Consider the following 18,790-nt stretch of genomic DNA (forward strand, 5'->3'; position numbering starts at 1 on the left):
ATTAGCGGATGCAATATTCAGGACAGAGCTCTCCCCTTCACCACTCCACACAGCTTGTCCGACCACTGCCTGTTCTAAATTTAGTAATTTGATGTCATTTGAGGAATGTCCCCTGGGCTATCCTAACCATCCTGAACTCCCACATGCAATGAAAACAAATGAAAAAAATCTTCCACTGTGCAATTATAACAATGTTCAGTATTTACAGTCTCTATCCTACAATGTGCTTGTGTCCATCCTATAATGTAAAATAGTTACAAATGTATCAAAGTCAAATGTATTTTGTTGTTTCGCATGGTGACATTTCTCTCTGGGCACTCCAGTTCACATTACACATAATGAAGGCAAAAACTGACAAACAGGCATTAGCATTCAGGAGAGTCACAGATTACAGTTAAAATGTTAATAAGATGCTTCTTGAACTTTGATATGAGGCTTCATATCATCAGGCTTTACAGCAATGTGCATTTAGATATTCAGAGATGATAGCATACAGGCAGGCTGTAACATTAAGGTGATTGTAACTTGTGATGGATCAGTAACAGTGGGGGGATTTTAAAGTGATCAATTAGAACTAGCTTTGCAGAATTGTACATATTACTGAAGATTGGGGATGTGATAATACAATACCATTAGCATTACAAGTTGAGTAAAACAAGTAAATAATTTAAAAATGAAATCAATATATCATATGAAAATATGATGATTTTGCCTTTTTTTTAATTTTCTCCAAAAATTGAAGTCTTTCCTACTGGCATTGTTTGGCCTCCTGTTCCTCTCCTTTCATGAGCATGTGGATGTATTCTGGAGTGATGGGGGGGGGGCTTTGGGCTCAGGGCTAATGGAATTTTGTAAAGTGGGAATCAGCCAGTTTGTGATGTGCTTTTACCTTTAACATCAGCCAGTCGTTTAGCTCCAGGCTTTTAATCAGTGCAGGTCTTATTTTGTCTTGTGGTTACTGACTGGTAGACATCGGAACCTAATGCAATTAAATCTCTTAGTGGAAGGATGTTGAGCCAATGCAGCCAAAGTGTTGCAGCAACGAGAACCAACAGAGTTGTTGTTAGAGGGCTTGACAAAATGAAAATCGCAGTGGCTGTCAGTGTTATGGCTCCTGATATTTTAGGATTATCTAATGCTGGGATGACTACATCTGAAACTCTCTTTCCTGTTTTGAGTAAGTCGTTCAGAGTGATAATGTTTTTCCAGAGTAACAAGAGAATCAGAACCACAACAATCAGGACAGTTATCAGTGACAAGCACATCTTGGTTGTCAGTCTTGATTCTTCTTTGCTGTAAATCTTCCTGCAGTCAAACCTGAGAAAAAAAGCAACAAAAGTTATACTTTACATCTAATTATTTTTGAGTTCATTCTAACAGGTGCATTAAAGCATATTTTCAAAGACACTTAGAAGCTAATTTGCAAATAAATTATACATGATCCTCCATGACTAAAGGCTTCCCTGGCAAATATGTGTTAAAATATTTATAATGAATTAAACTTTGTTTGAAATTTGAAATTGTTGGGGTAACAGTGGAATAGGATTTAAGGAGTTCGTCCTGGTTGCCGGTTCAATTCCCCGCCCTCTCAGTCATGCACCTGAATTGCCTGCTGGTGGTGTTAAGAGGGTCCGGTGGCGCTGATGTATGGCAGCCTCAGTTCTGTCTGTCTGCTGTAGGGAAGCTGTTGCTACTAAAATAGCTCACCACCATCAGGGTGTAAATGTGGGTGTGAATGGGTAAATGACCTGTAAAGCATGTTGGGGTGGTCGGAGTAGTTAAAGTGCTATATAAGTACGAGCCATTTACCATTTAGTCAGAGTCCACTAAGATATATTTTTAGTTTTCAGCTAGTTATTATCTACATCAATGCTGTAGGTATTTTGAGTTTACTGCAGGAATACTAATGATTCATAATTGTTTAAGTTAGTCTCTTTTTATGAAGTTAGTGCAAAATAAAAAGAAATGTTGACTGATCTAATTAAGCAACAGGTCAAACACATAAACATCCAAACAAATGAAGCTTTAATTGCTTTCTATGATAGGAATGAATATCAAAATTCAGTTTGCTTAAAGTTTAAAGGTCATTTGAAAGTTGCATTTTATTTTTACATACCTGCAAATAAAAATAAATATTAGCAGTTTGGAAATATAAGTCTGAACTGCATCTCTATGAATGGAGACCATTTGCTTACTGTTAACACTACAGCTTTATGTCTTGATGCAATTTAAGAAAAATACAACTGATTAACAGAACATTATGTCGAGGCCAAAAACATTATATCACAGAGAAATTAGAAGGCAGGCAAACAGTGAAATAGAAACAGGACACAGACCAAGTGCAATATTAGGCAGTTAAATGGAGAAATAGGGTTCATGTCTTGAGAAATGAGTAACAGAAGAAAAACCAAAGAGCTTACATACAACGGGAAGTGTGGAGAAAAAGCATAGAGATCAAGTCAAACAGGAGAGAATGAGAAACAACTGAAGATAACTAATGCAGCTGAGTGAAATAGACATTGAAAGCATCTAAACACAGGGATGAAATCTAAAGAAATACTATAAAATGTACTTAAAATGACACAATGAACTAAGTTTAAAAATGAGACAAAGTAAATAAGAAACTCAGAAACAACACTAACAGATCATGACACATAAAGCATGTTTAAAGTCTAACATGAACCTTGTGGGATGAAATTTAATCACAAAGTAGATTCAGGGTGTGGTGAGAGTCGGTGAACCATATAATTCATTTGCCAACAGTTGAGTACCCCCAGTTGAATGCATTTATAAAAAGTTGCTTAGATTAAAATAAAGTGGAACAAACCTTATATGATTGTTCTCTGGACTCTGCGGTTCAGGTTCTGGAGGATTCTGTGCTGTGCCAAACTGGGTCAACTAAAATAAAATGAAGGTTAATCACAGTTCGTATATGATTTGTTAGAAGAAATATCAATTGAAACACAAACTTGATGACACATTCACTAAATCAGGGTAGTAAGAGTCCAGTCATCACAGACGGATGTCCTGCAACATTTAGGTGTCTCTGGTCCAACATGACTAAATTGGTCGAATTAACTCCACATGGTATTCAGGTTCTACAGACTCCTGCTAATATCCCAGTTATCTGAGTCAAGTGTGCTAACAGAGACACATCTAAAGGCAGCCATGAAATAAACAAAATGAATAATTTTTCAAAAACTTACCTCAAAGTGTTCTTCGGAGTGAATAAGTGGAAGTTCTGTTGTCATGTACATTTTTCTCTGTTTATATAGAAAGACGTGCAGAGACACACCTACTTTTTACTCAAAACGAAACAAAAATCTCCAGACTTAAACTGGCTCTCATTCAACTTTGTTTCAAAATATGTAAAACCTGGCCTTTCCCCGAGGAAGTGAAACATTAATTTAATTCCTTTACTTGCTTTTAGATAGAGCTTCACAAAGCATGTGCAGTTCAATTAACTTTTATCAAAAAACTTATTTGGCTCTGCAGTGGACCGCTAAGAAGAGTTTGATTATTTTTTTACTGTTTATCTATCTAAACGTTTAAATGAGGAAAGGTTTTAATTATCTGTATATGCTTAAGTTGGTGCAAGGTGTTTTCTTGTGCAGTTTAAATTAAAAATGTCGAATCAAGTCATTCAGTTGATTTTGGTTTGGGGTAAATTATTAGATCAAGAAAACTAAATTTACCAGAACAGTTTTGCTCTTCTTTTAAATGATTAAAGGCTTGTCTCAGAATTCTAGTATGTGGATCAGCTACTTTACCAGGAAGAAAATATAAATGCTTAGCAATGGGAAACACTCTCAACAATTGTCTTGTTTGTATCTGTGCAAAGCATCTAATCAATAACTTCCTTTACTTGTTTGCACTTATTGATGAAAACAAAACTAAATTGTCATTTAAATATAAAACAATTAAAAAAAGATGATGAAAAATGTCCAACCTACAAATGCTCTTTTCTGCAGAAAATTAAAAATCTATTTATGATAATGACGATAGTTATATCTGACAAACCATTTGTATTTAGTTCCAATCAGTGTGTTATATAGCACAATTTCGAAAGCAATCTCATCTTCGTCACATTTTGTGGAGGTTGAGGACCAAAATGAGTCAGGACCACAGCAGAAGCATGGTGATAAAAAACACATTTAATTAGGGCTGGGCAACGATTAAAATATTTAATCGCGATTAATCGCCCTGATTAATCGCGATTAATCGCGATTAAATATTGAACAAAAGTGTTGTAACATTTGTAGCACTTATCAGTAACACATATTTAGTGTAAAGCTCAACTTAAACATGTAAAACAAAAAATAGCAATAATAATAAATTAAAGCTTATTGCCACTGACAGGGAATTCTCTTTATGGGAAAAAAAATCTACCAAAAACAGGCAATTTCTGAGGTAACAGCAGGGAGTAGCATTACCATTTTATGTTCAATACCAAAGTTTAACTTGGCAGTGGTTACAACTAACTTGTTTCTGTCATATTCGATGCTGGAAGAACTTTAAACTGAAATGCTTGCTAACTCGATATGCTTGCATTTATTTGACGTTGACACGCGGTTTTTTGTTGTTGCTTTCTTGCGTGCATATAGTGAATGGCAGGGAAAAACAGGCAAAAACACATGGATACTTTGAAACGAGAAGCGACTTCACCGACGGCGTCTAAGCAGACCCCCCCGCTCCGCTCCGCACAAAACTTGTTCCGGCCGCCAACTCACCGCCTCGCCTAAGCAAATTCCTGCGGGAAACACCGCCTTCCGCATGTCGGCTTAGTTTTTTTCTGGCCAGCACCTTTCTTACTCTGAATCCGAGGTTTGGCTGACAGCGAGGTTATTGGAGCATTATCGCCACCTACTGTTCTGATTCAAACCCCTACACTGCAGCAACAGACCTTCACAAAATAAAAGCATGTGAGCAACATGCGTTAATGCGCGTTAAAGAAAATATCGCCGTTAATAGTCTGAGTTAACGCGAAATTAACGCGTTAACTTGCCCAGCCCTACATTTAATAAACCAATTGATCAACCCACACAGCAGGAACCAGAAGAGTAATGATGTAGAACCCAGTTAAGAACAAAGAGGCAACATGGAAAACAGGAGAGGCACAATCAAGAGTAACACAAATAGTGTCAACCATGAAATTAGCCATCACTCAAAAGTAGTGATCCATGAACAACCTTACCAGGAGGTTGACAAGGAGATGTGGATGACCTTTGGCTAGAAGACTGGAGCTCAGCAGGGTGAAACACAGACAGGTTCTGAAAACTAGCCTCCCCAAAGGAGTTTTGAACTCAGAAAATGAAGAGCAAGGAGAGAGCTTGATGGAAAGAACAGGCTCAGGTGCTTTCAGACTTATTTATTTTGACCCATTTTCTACGAAATCTGGAACATGGACACAAAGTGGATTTGCCAGGGTATTAACTTCAGAGAACTCCACAATACAGACTGGACGCTAGTCCACTTGGAGTGCACAGTAAAACAAGGTAGGTGGTCTTCAATGTCTTCAGAGACATTGGTATCAGGAACGTGAGGCAGGTCATTATTTACCCTCCTGAACAACTCAGCCAAGCCCTACAGCGATGAAGTTGAATCAAGGTGACAGAGACATCACTTTCAATGAGAGAATAGTTTATTACCAGGCAGACAGCAAAAGGAAGCCAGACCTTCAAGGACAGGAACAGAGGTATAAGCCATACTTTTAAAGCTGTGGTCCTCAATTATGGTTCTAAAAGGACCGGTGTCCTGGAACTTTTAGATGTTAGGTCCTGGGGTCTCATTTATAAAAGTAGAATCCATACTAAAAGTGTACGTACGGCAAGAAAAAGAAAATGGTGTAGAGCAATTGTTTTTACGAATTATAAAACCATACGCACGCACACCAGCACGCAGTTTCCCTTTTTATCTGCCCTCCACATTTATCCACATTTAACCATACATGGTCAGTGCAAAGCACCTCATGAATGTTAATGTGTATCGAATATGGGTCAGGTGATCACTCTGTTGTTTTTTTCATGATAGGCACCACAGAGAAAAAGCAAAGAAACTGGGAAATTTTCACAGGATACAGATGTTGGCCACAACTTTGAAGACAGTTTAAATGTTTCCACTTTAAACTTTAACCTTTGCCTCTTCTGTATTTAGTCCTTTATTCTGAGTGTTTGTGGTCAACATTATTGCCAGGAATTAATTCACAGTAGCATATTATAAATACAATTAGAAATGTCTGTAATTGTTGTAGGTATTACTAAATTTATAACCCTTTCTGTGGAGAAATATTTTCTGCATTGAATACAATTATAACCTTTGTACAGAACAGTTGTTGCACACTTTCATTTTCTCTTCCTCTCATTAGACTCTTTAAAAAAAATAAGGGTTCTGCTGTTGTTTAGAATTCTTCCTGTTTACATAGATAGAATTGCAGAGACACAACTACTTCTCAAAATGAAAATAAAAATTTCAGTTCTATACTGGCCCCTTTCCAACTTTATAAGAAAACAAGTAAAATCTGGCCTTTCCCCTAGAAAGTGAAACATTATTCTACTTCCTTTTAGTCAAAGCGTCATGAAGCACCTTCTCTGGCTCTGCAATGGAGAGCTCAGAAGTGTTTTGGGGGTATGTTTAATGTTTGTCTCAGTATAGAAAATATCTTGTCAACAGGAATAGAGTGTTAAGAATAGAAGCAATGATGGACTCACTCTCAGAGGCTAAGTTCTGAGGAGATATTATTGCACCAACATCAAAATGTGGGGATGGGGTAGAAATGTTTAGCGGAGGGAAAGTATGCAAGAAAAAGTCATTATTACTGTCAGATAGATGTTTAGATGACAAGCATGTATCTTACAGATGCATGTCTTTCATCAGGTGGTCTATCTGTTCAATAAGGCATGACTTAAAGACATGAAAATGTTATTTTTCAACTTATACTGTACTGATTTCCTAAATCCCAAATTAAAGAGGTTTCCAGGGTCTCTTGCTGCAGCTCCAGATTATTGTCAAAATTTGTAATTAGTAAATTAGTAATATTCTGTCCAGGAATGATGCGGAACATCTAATAAGTACTAAGTGGCAGAAGACAATGCATGTATGGATAAAAGTAATTTAAAGGTTAGGGAGGTATGTGTGGATGCAAACACTGCTACCTCCATGAAAGAGCCAGCTGCCCATTTTGTCCTTTAACAGAATCCTAATTGGTCCACACCAGAATCAGCAGGTCAGAACTTAATGAAAACCAAAAATTGCTATGAACCAAGAAAGGCCCGGTTGTTGTGGCTCAATTAGTGATGCTGAGGATGCTATTGTGGCCCAAATTGTGCTTTTTCACATATTATTAAATTGATAGTTCTTGATTCAGAAAACACAAAAATATTTACAAAGATCTAATACGAATTACAACAAAACCCAAAAGTTTGTTTCACTTGAAAATATTTTAGCTTTATCAACAGGTTTGTCTTTGTCTGTATGTTTAAACTGAGCTGATTCTTCTTGTCTCAGCACGTGTTTACTACGTTGTTGTAAGTTTGTGACACTCATCTTTGAGGAAATGATTTGGACAAAGCCTGAATTTACAAGGACAGTTTTTCTTTTGGTTGAAAGCCATACATTTTAAATTCTAGCCAAGACTATATTCAAATCTAGAGTTATTAATTTAAAAAGTATGCAAATATTGCCAAGAAAATCAACAAATTCATGCTTAGTTCTGTAAAGCCATCTGCGTTTTTGAACACATTTGAAATGTTTTCACTTTAAACTTTTTCTTCTTCTGTATTCAGTCCTTTATTCTGAATGTTTGTTGTCAACATTATTGCCAGAATCTCAACATTTACAGTAACAGATTATACACAATTTCTGATGTCAGTAATGGTTTTGGGTATTGCTGAGTTTGTTACCCTTTCTATGAAAACATGTTTCTGTCCTAAAGATTGTATAACAGCATGAGATTTCTTTCTGTTTTGAACAGATTTTCTCCAACCATCATTGTTTCTTCTCTTTTTAAAAGTTCTTCTTGTTTACATAGACAGTCACACCTACTTCTACACAATATTTAAAAAAAAAATCCTCCAGACCTATGCAGGCTTTCATTCAACTTTATAAAGAAACATGTAAAAGCTATTTTTCCCCAAGAAGTGAAACATTTGTCAAGTTCCTTTTAGGCAGAGCATCATGAACCTCAGAAGAGTTTTGAGTATTGTTAATGTTTGTTTCAGTTTAGAAAATATCTTCTCAACAGGGATTGAGTGTTAGGAATAAATGCAACGATTGATTCAGTCTTAGAGGCTGGAAATAGTCATTCAGAGGATTTTGGTTTATGGTAAATTAATAGTTCAAAAAACCTAAATTGACCAGAAATATTTTGCCTTTTTTTTATAAACAAATGGTTAGAAGCTTTTCTCTGACTTATTTGAATACAGTAGTATGTTGCTCAGAAATTTTACAATGAAGAAGAAAATATTTCCTCAGCTATGTGAAACATCATCAACACTGGTCTGTTTTGAAACTGCAACAAGCATTTTGTTAATAGCTTCCTCAACATGTGTGTACCTTTTAATGCAGGAAAACCCACATTTTTAGTTTAATCTGTTCCAAAGAAAATAAAAATAAATTTCATCCTAGTGATAGTTTGTTGTTTATTTATATAGCACCATTTCACAAAAATTTGGTACAGAAATTGTTAAGTCAGTTGTATATCTTTTATTTCAAATCCAGTTGTAATACAAAGTTACCAAATAAATTTTAGAACTGTAATTTGAGAAATGTCTTCAAACTGAGCCCTTCCATAACCCCCTCCCCCCACGCTCTGAGACACAAGCCCCATTTACACTACCCTTGCTGAAGCGATTCATGCCGAGCTCGATCCGAGCTTGGATCAGTTAACTGTGCCGAGCTTGTTTCGTACGACAGTTTACATATCACGCTATCTCGGTTCCTTGGTTCCTCGCCTCCTAGTGTTGATCTGCGGTACTACTGCTCTCTGGGATTGAAGGAGGAACTCAAGCAAATCAAAATGGCGGCGCCCGTAACATTCATGAAGTTATGCTTGGTTATAATTGTGATACTTCGTTGTTTGCAGAAAGTCAGGCAAAGAAGGCAACTTTTGGTAAATTTACTTGACAGAATTGGCTTTTGGGAAGATAAGTCAAATGAACGTCTACTAAGGATTTATAGAAGCAGGAAACAACGACAGACGCTGAGGTTCATCACACTGCTAAGCAGAATCATCACTGGAAATGGTGTGTCATGGTAGGGAAGCTGGTATTTTTGTCTGAAACCGCAAAATTAGTCAGCTGACTGTAAGGAGATGACGTGGTCTGCTCATGCGCTCTTTGTTGTCTGAGAACCAACCCAGGAAAAACCGGGCCGAGCCCACCCATCAAACTGGTCTAGATTTAGCGCGGTTCGGTTGTGTCTGGCATGGTCCACTTCAGTTTGCGATCCATTTACACTCGATAGTTATCTCAGTTACCGAGCTCGGACCAATCTCAGCACTGTTAAAAAAAGGGTAGTGAAAACGTTTTATTAGCCTCTGATCGAGACACCCTCAGTGACTACACTAATCGCCATTTCAGAGCAAACATGCAGCTAAATGAAAATACAGTACTTTTTCACACTGTACATGCCACCGGCTAGAAAACAAGGTTATTTTCCAACTTCGAGTGGATGTGCTGGTAAGTAAAACTTGATTCTTCAAAAATTATATTCAATAACATTCAGAGAGGAGGTTTATTACCACTGAGCAGCAACGTCTCCTCCTGAGTGAGCGTGTGGCTTGGAATTCCACTATTTTTTAGACTATGATAACTAAGTTTTTCTTTCACTGTTGGATTCCTAATGAATAAATATGTCTATTCACAATTTTATGATTAACTTTATCCATACAAAACATTATACTCTATACATTAAATATTTATGTAAAAAAATACCTCCTACACTTTCTACACAGATACATGCAGTATTAAGACCTTTGAGTTTTCTGTTTGCTACACAGCATGTTCCACCAGGATAATTAAAGGAAGGTGTTCTCCCCCCCCCAAAAAAGACTCGTACTAATCATCAAAAAATTTATTATAGTAACAAATAATGACAAAACAGGTCCTTGATTGTTGATTTTTAGCCCAGAGTAATTTGCTGAAATGTTAGATTAATCAGAGTTTCAAAACCATTCTTACTTTTGTATTGAGACACAGCAACAAGTGATCTCAGGGCCTGAGTTTCCACCAACATTCCCCCAAAACTTCCGTAGCACTGAATTGTCATGTTGATGTTGGGCTGATGTTATGTAGCAGTGATAAAGACAAATAACGTATGACTTGATATGGAAGGTCTACAAATATATGGTTGCATAAGGTATTACCTAAACAGAGTCTAGATCCCATATGCTTTACAGAATATGTTCCAGACACAGAAGAGTTTAATTTCTCTGATCCAGGTGGTGGAGGGTGAGCAGGATTCAATCGGAAACGGAGCTCTGGAGAACAGAGAAGGGACACCTGCCAGCTGAGGATTTCCTGAGGAGGTAGATGCATGGAGAGTCCTGGGAGACTTCTTGGGAACATGGAGAGCTTTGGATCTGGAGTCCAAAGGTGGAATTAGCTTGAGCACAAAAAAAACAAGGTAAGACAACGGAACGATTACGCAGCAAGATGATGGCCGACTGAGTCATACCCCAAGGGCTATAACAGTCTGGCGAACTGCTGGCAGCCATCTCCTTTTATATTCTTCCAGAGGAGTCTGAAAAGAGGAACACCTGCAGGTCTCCACCTCCCTGCTAATCAGTCTCCACCTGTGGGAAGAGAGAGGGAGCAGCAGCACAACCCAGGAGCTGCTCCACAGATCTTGACAGGTATACTGTGGGCCTGTTTTAGGGAAGATGGATAAAGGAATAGCTGACAATGTCACAGGATTGGCAGGAGTGGCACAAGTTCTGTAGGAATCTTGCCACAGCTGATGTTATTCTTGTTGTCAACAAAGCTGCACCAGGAAGCTCTTGGATCAATGGACACATCACAGAAACCATGGCAGACGCTAGTGATGGGTCCGGCAACACCAATGCGTCGGCGCATGTGTCGAGCTCATAGAGCAAAACCTGTGCTGATGCGCGTATCGACACGGCAAAGTCACGTGACCGATACAGGAACTGTTTCGAACTGACTGACGCGCCAAACTGTTTCTGTTCCCTCTAAGCTGCACGCTTGTGCATTCGTGCACAGCAGCGCGTACAGCAAAGCTATGCTGCGCAATAAATAAAATCCAATCTGAACTGTAAACTAAATAACGGTTAATAATGGTTAATTTTTAACTATTTTGCAACTCTGGTGTGATGGTGTACCACAGTCTCGCTCTGTGAGCGCCAGGTGCTGATCGGAGCGCACCACTGATGGATGGGTTGGGCAGACGCCTTTACGGTTGGGCGGGTTGCGCTGTGCGTCTTTGTTCTGAGCGTCGTTTCAGAAAAAACGGCTGATCTACCCTGATTAGAAAGCTGCTACTCTGAGTAGTTCTTCCTCCCTTTGTCATACTCAGCATTTCGGATTTCATTGAAAGGACATGGCAGAAAGAAATTTGTAAAAAAAGTAAATAAAAAAGCCAGTCCACAGGCATCCTCGTTCACAGTATTTATTGACTGTATCGGAAAAAAATCAAATATATGTTTAATTCAAATGAAAATATAAAACAATACAATGCAACATACAATGATTTAAATTGTATTGTGTATACTTGGTCATCAAATCATTGTTAGTTAACTCTATCAACCAGGTTGCCTGTAGGGATTTTTAAGGTCCAGCAGGTGTCAGTATTCAGTGACACAGTATCGGCACAGTATCAATAGACCAGTTCATTGTTATTGTTTTGATGCGGGTTTTTCGCACATGCGCGCCAGACTGGTAGGCAAAAGGCGAACACAATGGCGGACGCAAACAGAGAAACTGACGAGTTCTCCGCGTATTTTTCTTCTTTAGATAACGTACTACAAGATCGTTTTAAGAGTAAGTTTATGGTTGATGGTATCAGATTGCCAGATCCACACAGCAAAAGCCTGAAGGGACGAAGCGAGTCTGTGAAATGCTGGCCAAGTGTTCCGTACCGCGACATATACAGCTGCCTTATAAACACGGCAGGCCAGTACACATGAGAGAGCACGAAAGACATGAAACCACTGGACGGCTACAACTATTTTATATAGGGAAAAAGGCTCCAGCAACGCCCGCGACGCCATGAGGGATTAAGCGGTCAGAAAATGGATGGATGGATGGATGTTGTTCACACATGTTTGTGCAACATCACAAAGCGGCGTCGGTAGGTTAAAAAAAAACATTTTTAACTATGGATTATTTAGGTGTTTTTGTCTTGTTAAAATGGGTGGCGGTGTCGGCGACATTGCAGCGTAAACACAGAAGTACTAGCGCCCGTGAACGGGGGCGTAGTAGCAGCAGCGGCTTCTCCGGCCCGTGTAGTGTTTACGCAGCAGCCGCTGGCTGCTGCTGCCGCCATTGTCTGAAGCAGCAGCAGCCGCTGCTGCTTCAGACAACGGCTGCTGCTGCTACCGCTTCTCCGGCCCGTGTAGCGATCGCCACCTCCCCTCCGCCGCTATTTAAGTAAAACAATGACTAGAGCAGAATTAAGTTGTATTTACCGGAGATGAAGTGTAGACTGCAAATTCTGTCGTAGTATGATGGCTCCCCCAGTCCATTGAGAGTGTCTGCCTGCGCTCTTTTCATTGAAAATATCCATTTCTTTCTTCGTCCTTCCTCCTTCGGTAAACGACAGAAACGTACATCCAACGATTTGGAATGTTTCTCTGTGTGCAACCGGGAGCACAAGTCGTAGGCATTGCTTAGATTCCAAAAATAAACAAAGTAAAAGTACGCTCTAAATCACCCATTTTGTCATGTAGTAGACGAGAATAGTACTGTTTTTGCCTACCAGCGGGACCCGGATGTAGCGCTGACGTCACACGGGACATCACGCGTGAACTACCCTATACAGTTTGGCAATTTGCCGAAATGCTTCATGACGCCTCATCGACCCATCACTAGCAGACGCACATAGATTAGTCCTGGGTTTTTGAGTCAAGACACGAACAAATGAACTAGAGAATCCTTTCAATGAAATATGGCTTCTGGTGAAGGCTGCATATACACTGACACTCATTTACTCACATTCTAAACACCTCAATATGCAATACAAACATTTATTATTGCACACAGTCCATATGGACACGAAAAATTACTCAAAACTATAAAATATTGATCTTTTTGATTTGTATTTTCTAAAGAAGTGAAAGACTAAGAAGACTTTGTATGGACTACTGAAAAATATGATATATCAATATGATGTTTCAGCATAACTTTGGTTGCTGTATAAGTTGATATATAATTTGTTGGATGTCTGCTAATTTTGAATTTTTTTGTTTTAGTTTTGGCCACTTATGCAGATATAATTCCTGTTACACAAAAATTATGGGCCAGAATGTAATGGCCATTTTTGTAAAATTCTTGGAAACTATAAGTTATTTCCAATGCTGCTTTTACTTTAAATGGTAAGAATATACCTTAATATAAAAATCTATTTAATTTTTATATTTGAAAAAGTTGTGATTAGTTTTGTAACTTTTAGAACCTCTCACTAATTAAGAGCAGGAAGTTTTTCTTTGTTTGACAAAGGTCATGAGGCAGAACCGGAGGGGAAGAATAAATTATTTTTGGAAATCTTTTGGAAGGTATGGAATCAGATCAAATTAACTTTTGTTTATGTTTCAATTGTAAAAAAAAAATGCAGAAAGTATGTCTTTACAAGAAGTAAACTGCATGTGTTATCAAATAATCAAGTCAGAAGTGCATTCAGGTACAAACCAACTGTGGATAAATATATTAGTTGGGGTTGCTGAAGAATGCAGAGTGTTGACTGTCTCTCCCTGTTGCTGGGTAGAATAACACAGGAGGTTTTATTGCAGGGGGAGGGGGGGCAGTTCAGAAAAGGAGAGTTTATTTGTTCAAACAGATTACCTTGCCTCCTGAAAGACATGGGAGGGAAGCCAGCCTTTTAAAATGTGTTCAGGGTTGTGAAAAATCAGACAGAATCCTACATTGCCATGAGGTCAACTTGTCCTAAATAGAACAAATGGTAATGTAATACTCTGTCTCCATTCGGAATTCCTAATGAATTAAATATGCATATTACAATGTTTACCTCTTGATCAATGTTTTCTCATTTACTGCCAAATCTTAAGACCGGGGTAAGATGGGCCTTCAGAGATATGCAGGAGCAGGCCGGTACAAATATCTATCAACTTGGTGCCGTGACCCGGATTGGCTGTAAGTAGAGGAACCTTTTGAATTTGGGCATGAAGGAGTAATCATTTGCAGCACCACAGAGTCAACCCGAAAAGGTAAAGAGATTTTTTATTCTCCTTTGGTAAAATGTTAGATGTTTAGGCTAAATTTAAAGTGGTGCTGTAGATGAGAAGCTTTCTTCACAAAATATCAGAGGTTAAACAGACAAATTAATATAAGAGGATTGAATGGAATTTATGTTGAAACCGAGAAAAGATTGATTGGGATTTATGTGTATGTCTACGTCAAAAAACATAAAATAAGATAGAAACGATAAAATAGAAATAACAGTCGAGAAACTTAGATGGTGAGACTGTAGGAAAATAAAATAAATCAAAATAAAAAAGATGAAATACAAAGAAGATAAAGAGTCTCGAAATTTGGTCATTCCAACTCCAGACTGACAAATTGGTGATTTTTAAGACTGAGATGAGGCGTTATTTCTGGAAAAGGAGACTTCCAAAAGTATGTGTAGCGATAGGAAATGGTCAAGATATGTTAACATCTTTAAAAGTTGAGGCTAAGAACAGTAAGACCCTGAATGGTGAACTGTTATAGAAAAATAGAGATTTAAAGGGATCCCAGAGAAACAATTTGGGTTGTTTCTTAGCTTCCAAAAACGGGTTTTTTCGGAAGCACGACGGTCAGACCAAGGAGATATTAAAAGAAATGAGACAGTTCCGTCGAACGGAAGGGACAAAGGTCCCTCTTTGCGAGCAAGCTGTCTGTCTTAATATGTTATTTTTGTTACGTCTTGTTAAAAACTTTGTCTCGGTTAAAATGGGATCCATGGAGTGTGAGTGAGAAGAAGAGACTGATTGAGCCCCACGGCTCTTCAAAGAGTGGGGGTCTGTGTGTGCGTGTGTTTCTCCAGGATGGTGTGAACCCCCCGGCTCTGAGCCTTACAATGAGAGAAGTACTGTGGAGCAGATTACATTTGGTTAAGTAAAAAGTGTTCATTATGGAGCAAGAATCTGGCTAAGATATGGGTAAAAGATAAGGAGAATTTGGAAATTATTAGACAAAAGGTCGATGCATTAATGATGTTTGTTGAAGTGCAGGAGAAGTTTGAACGGAGAAAAGTGATTTGAAGTTTTGGCAGCAGTTGATGGGTGAGTTACATTGGAGAGAGCACGGCCAGCTGGATCTTGGTAAGTTTTGGAGAAAAATTTTATTTTAAAACTGTAGCCTAAAAGTTAGATAGAGGTTAGAAGTTTGGAAAAGTTGTTGGAAGTTTGGAAGAACATTAAACATTTGTTTGAGGCATTAAGAAATTGGGAATAAACAAAAAAAGGGAAGATACCTTCTGTAAGAGCATAATTTTAATTAGAGTCATCTATTGCAAAGTTGCATATTAAAATGCCTAAATGAGCTTTTACACTTTCAGAAATAAAATATAATTTGCAATTAAATGGCGATTAAAATGTTTTTATTGTTTAAAGCTCTAGTTATAATACATATATATGAATGTAATACACCAGACTTAAATCTAGCTGATTAACAGAGAGCAGGAAATAGCACATTATCAGCTTCTGCTCATTGCAGGTCTGGGAGAAAACACGAGTGAGCAAAACTAAAAGTTAAAAGTTAAGGGTAAAATGGAGCTTAATAGTGTTGGCAAAAGTACATTGTTGCTAATTTGATAGATTTTGTTAACCCTGCATTTAGTCATGAGTCAGTTTTGAAGTTATCCTTAAATGAAGCAGCTAATATTGAGGAATCTATGACACATGTTAATGGCTTGCATAATTTTATTATAGATACTGATATTGCAGAGCGGCAGAAAAGAGCAGGAACGGAAAGTATTAAGGGAAAATCATAGGATGGTCCCCAAAGTATTCATTATATGTAACCACATTCTCCTAGTCCCACAAAATGTAGATGCCCTTGATACAAAGTAATTTAGGAGCCGAGGAATCTTTTCTTTGTTCATTTGGTGATATGTAATTTCTGGTGAATAAACTTCTCAACATCGTTGCTGGTGATTGATCATGGCTGGCTGAATTTAAAGAATTTTTAAACAAAGGCACAAAACTGATTCTAGAGCCATTTTAGGGTGTAACTTTAGTGTTTTTTTATCATTTCTTTCTTGGTGGATGTAGTTACACAGTATTTTATTTTATCTACTTTAGCAGAGCTTCCTAAAATACAACTGGGACCCATAACAGCATCCAAAAGACTACATAACTCAAGCTAAAAGGGAAATGGATCAAACACACAGGTGTGGATCCTAAAATAAATCTGTCCACTTTGGGTGAATTATTTAGAGAAATGGTGTTGAAAAGCATGTCCTCTTCAGTATCTCAGCTGATGAACTTAAATCGTGATACGCTCGTTGGGAAAAATATTTGATACACTATTAGCCTGTGGCTCAAAAGGAGGGGAGAAAGACAACGCTTGAGTTTGTCAATTACTAAAAGATAATAAAGTTACAGCTATTGGAAACAACGCAGACAGGGAGTAAGATGAAGCACTAGGTTGCACCAAGGAATGTCTCTAATTTAATTAAAGGAGGGGGGGCTTCATCCTCCTGTTTTTTTTTCTTCTGTCTTTCATTTCATTGCAGGTCTGTTGGTTCTGAAGCATGGAAGCAAAATGCCAAATGTGGTGATCAGTGCCGATTTGAGGTTGGAGCAATACAACTGAGCATTTAGAGCTGATTTGTTGAATTTATTGGAGCACCCATCCTCTGCAAGGCAAGTCAGCCTGGCATGAAGTCCCAATATGACCTCACCTCCAGAAGGTCAGTACCCCAGCAAGGGGATAACGGTCCCATGAACAATGTTTACACACTCTGGAATGGATGGCAACGCCACATGAACAGCACAGATCCTAAGCTTTCAAGGGAAATGACTGTATGAACTTTCTGCATACATTGGAGCCACTTATTTCATCAGATTCTGAGTTGTGGACTGAGACTTTGTCACTGAGGTGCTTTGCAGAGACATTAAAGCGGTCTGCCATTGCAACACATGGGGGAAGAGATGCTGCATCTATTGTTCTTTCAGACTTCCACACATGGAAGCTTTGAGTGCGAAGTATAAACTCCAATCTGCTTTCTGCCTGATCTGTCAAAAATGTCAATCTGGCCCATGTCAGGAACCACACAGACTGGTAACAATAATCTTTAAGGTAAAACACAGACAGTTAATTCTAGCCATATACTGCTGAACATGTGTTCTCATATTTTTCTTTCTCTCCATCTTTGCGCTACTAAAATGCAAATGGATCAGGAGATGGTTAAACATTTCTTAAGGCAACCAATTGGGCATATACCAGTGTACAGGTTTGCTGTTTTAAAAATATACTAATGTCTATTCACTTTTCTGTTATATAACTGATATGTCCTTTTAAACATGAGTATTTGACCATATTGATTATAATTGAACAGCAGAAGGTGTACAATTATGAACAGGAGATCCAATGTCACGTTTTGTTCTGATGACCCGAACACACTACACACAGAGGTGGAATCTTTGAGAGTTTATTGAAGAGAAGGTTGTTGAATGATGAGACCAGAGAGACAAAACTGCACGAGAACAGGGGTGTAGAGGATGGCAGGAGCTGACGACCCGGAGCGGGAGTCCATTAACTACAAAGTGGCCGGGAAGCAACCAGACCCTGTGGCAACGTCAGGGCAACAGATCAGAACTCCTTCAGGGCGGCCAATCAGGTAAGCAGTTCTCGGGAGACAGCGGGGCACAGAGCAGAGCTTCTCCAGGGCAGCTAGTCAGGTTAGCAGTTCTCTCAAGCAAAGAGCAAAAAACAAATCTTCCAAGGCAAACGGAGACTGGCATGGAGAGGTGGAGAACAGAAGACGGACCAGCACTAAAGTGAAGCAGAGGGAGGTTTAAATAGGAAGACTAACAGGTGAAATGCATCTGACTGAATAATTACTAACAGGTGTGACTGACTGCAAGGAGAGTGAAGTGAAGGCTGGGTGGAAGGGAAGGAGGAAACTAAAATTTAACAAACTAAAACCCAAACAAGGTGGAAAAACTGAGAATAATAGTAAACAAAAGCCGAATCAAAACTAAACCATGACATCCAATGGGTGGGAATGTCTCTCTGGTTAACAACTGCATGTCATAAATTTACAAAAGGGGTTGCTATCAGCTTCAACTTCCTGGGGTGACAGGCTTATTACGCGTTAGGCCTCTCTCTCTGGAATGCACAACGGTGCCCTCCGTAAATTTTGAGATTTTTCTATTTTACATATAACAGTTACCTGCTGCGATACACCAGATATTCACCAGGATTTGTTATATAACCAGGTATTTTAATCAGGCTATAAACAATGTTTTATATGCCCTTTGCTCAGACACACCACCCTGGCTCGGTATGTAAATAACTTGGAACATCCAGCATTCTCACAAAGCTGAATTGCAGTGTGCCACTGAGACCATCAGTTCGCAGTCATTATTTCATTTAGATACACTGATCTTATGTAA

At 38.5% G+C, this 18,790-nt stretch overlaps 1 long non-coding RNA gene across 1 annotated transcript; it reads right to left on the minus strand.

Moving 5' to 3' along the window:
- Positions 1-263: 263 nt before the first annotated feature.
- Positions 264-3,374, minus strand: LOC118561447. Its single transcript, XR_004930053.1, has 3 exons — positions 3,207-3,374; positions 2,828-2,898; positions 264-1,317 (listed from the first exon to the last, which is right to left on the minus strand). It is a non-coding gene; the product is annotated as an uncharacterized LOC118561447 (long non-coding RNA).
- Positions 3,375-18,790: the final 15,416 nt, after the last annotated feature.

Source organism: Fundulus heteroclitus, unplaced genomic scaffold, assembly GCF_011125445.2.
Source record: "Fundulus heteroclitus isolate FHET01 unplaced genomic scaffold, MU-UCD_Fhet_4.1 scaffold_63, whole genome shotgun sequence".
NCBI classification, from domain to species: Eukaryota; Metazoa; Chordata; class Actinopteri; order Cyprinodontiformes; family Fundulidae; genus Fundulus; species Fundulus heteroclitus.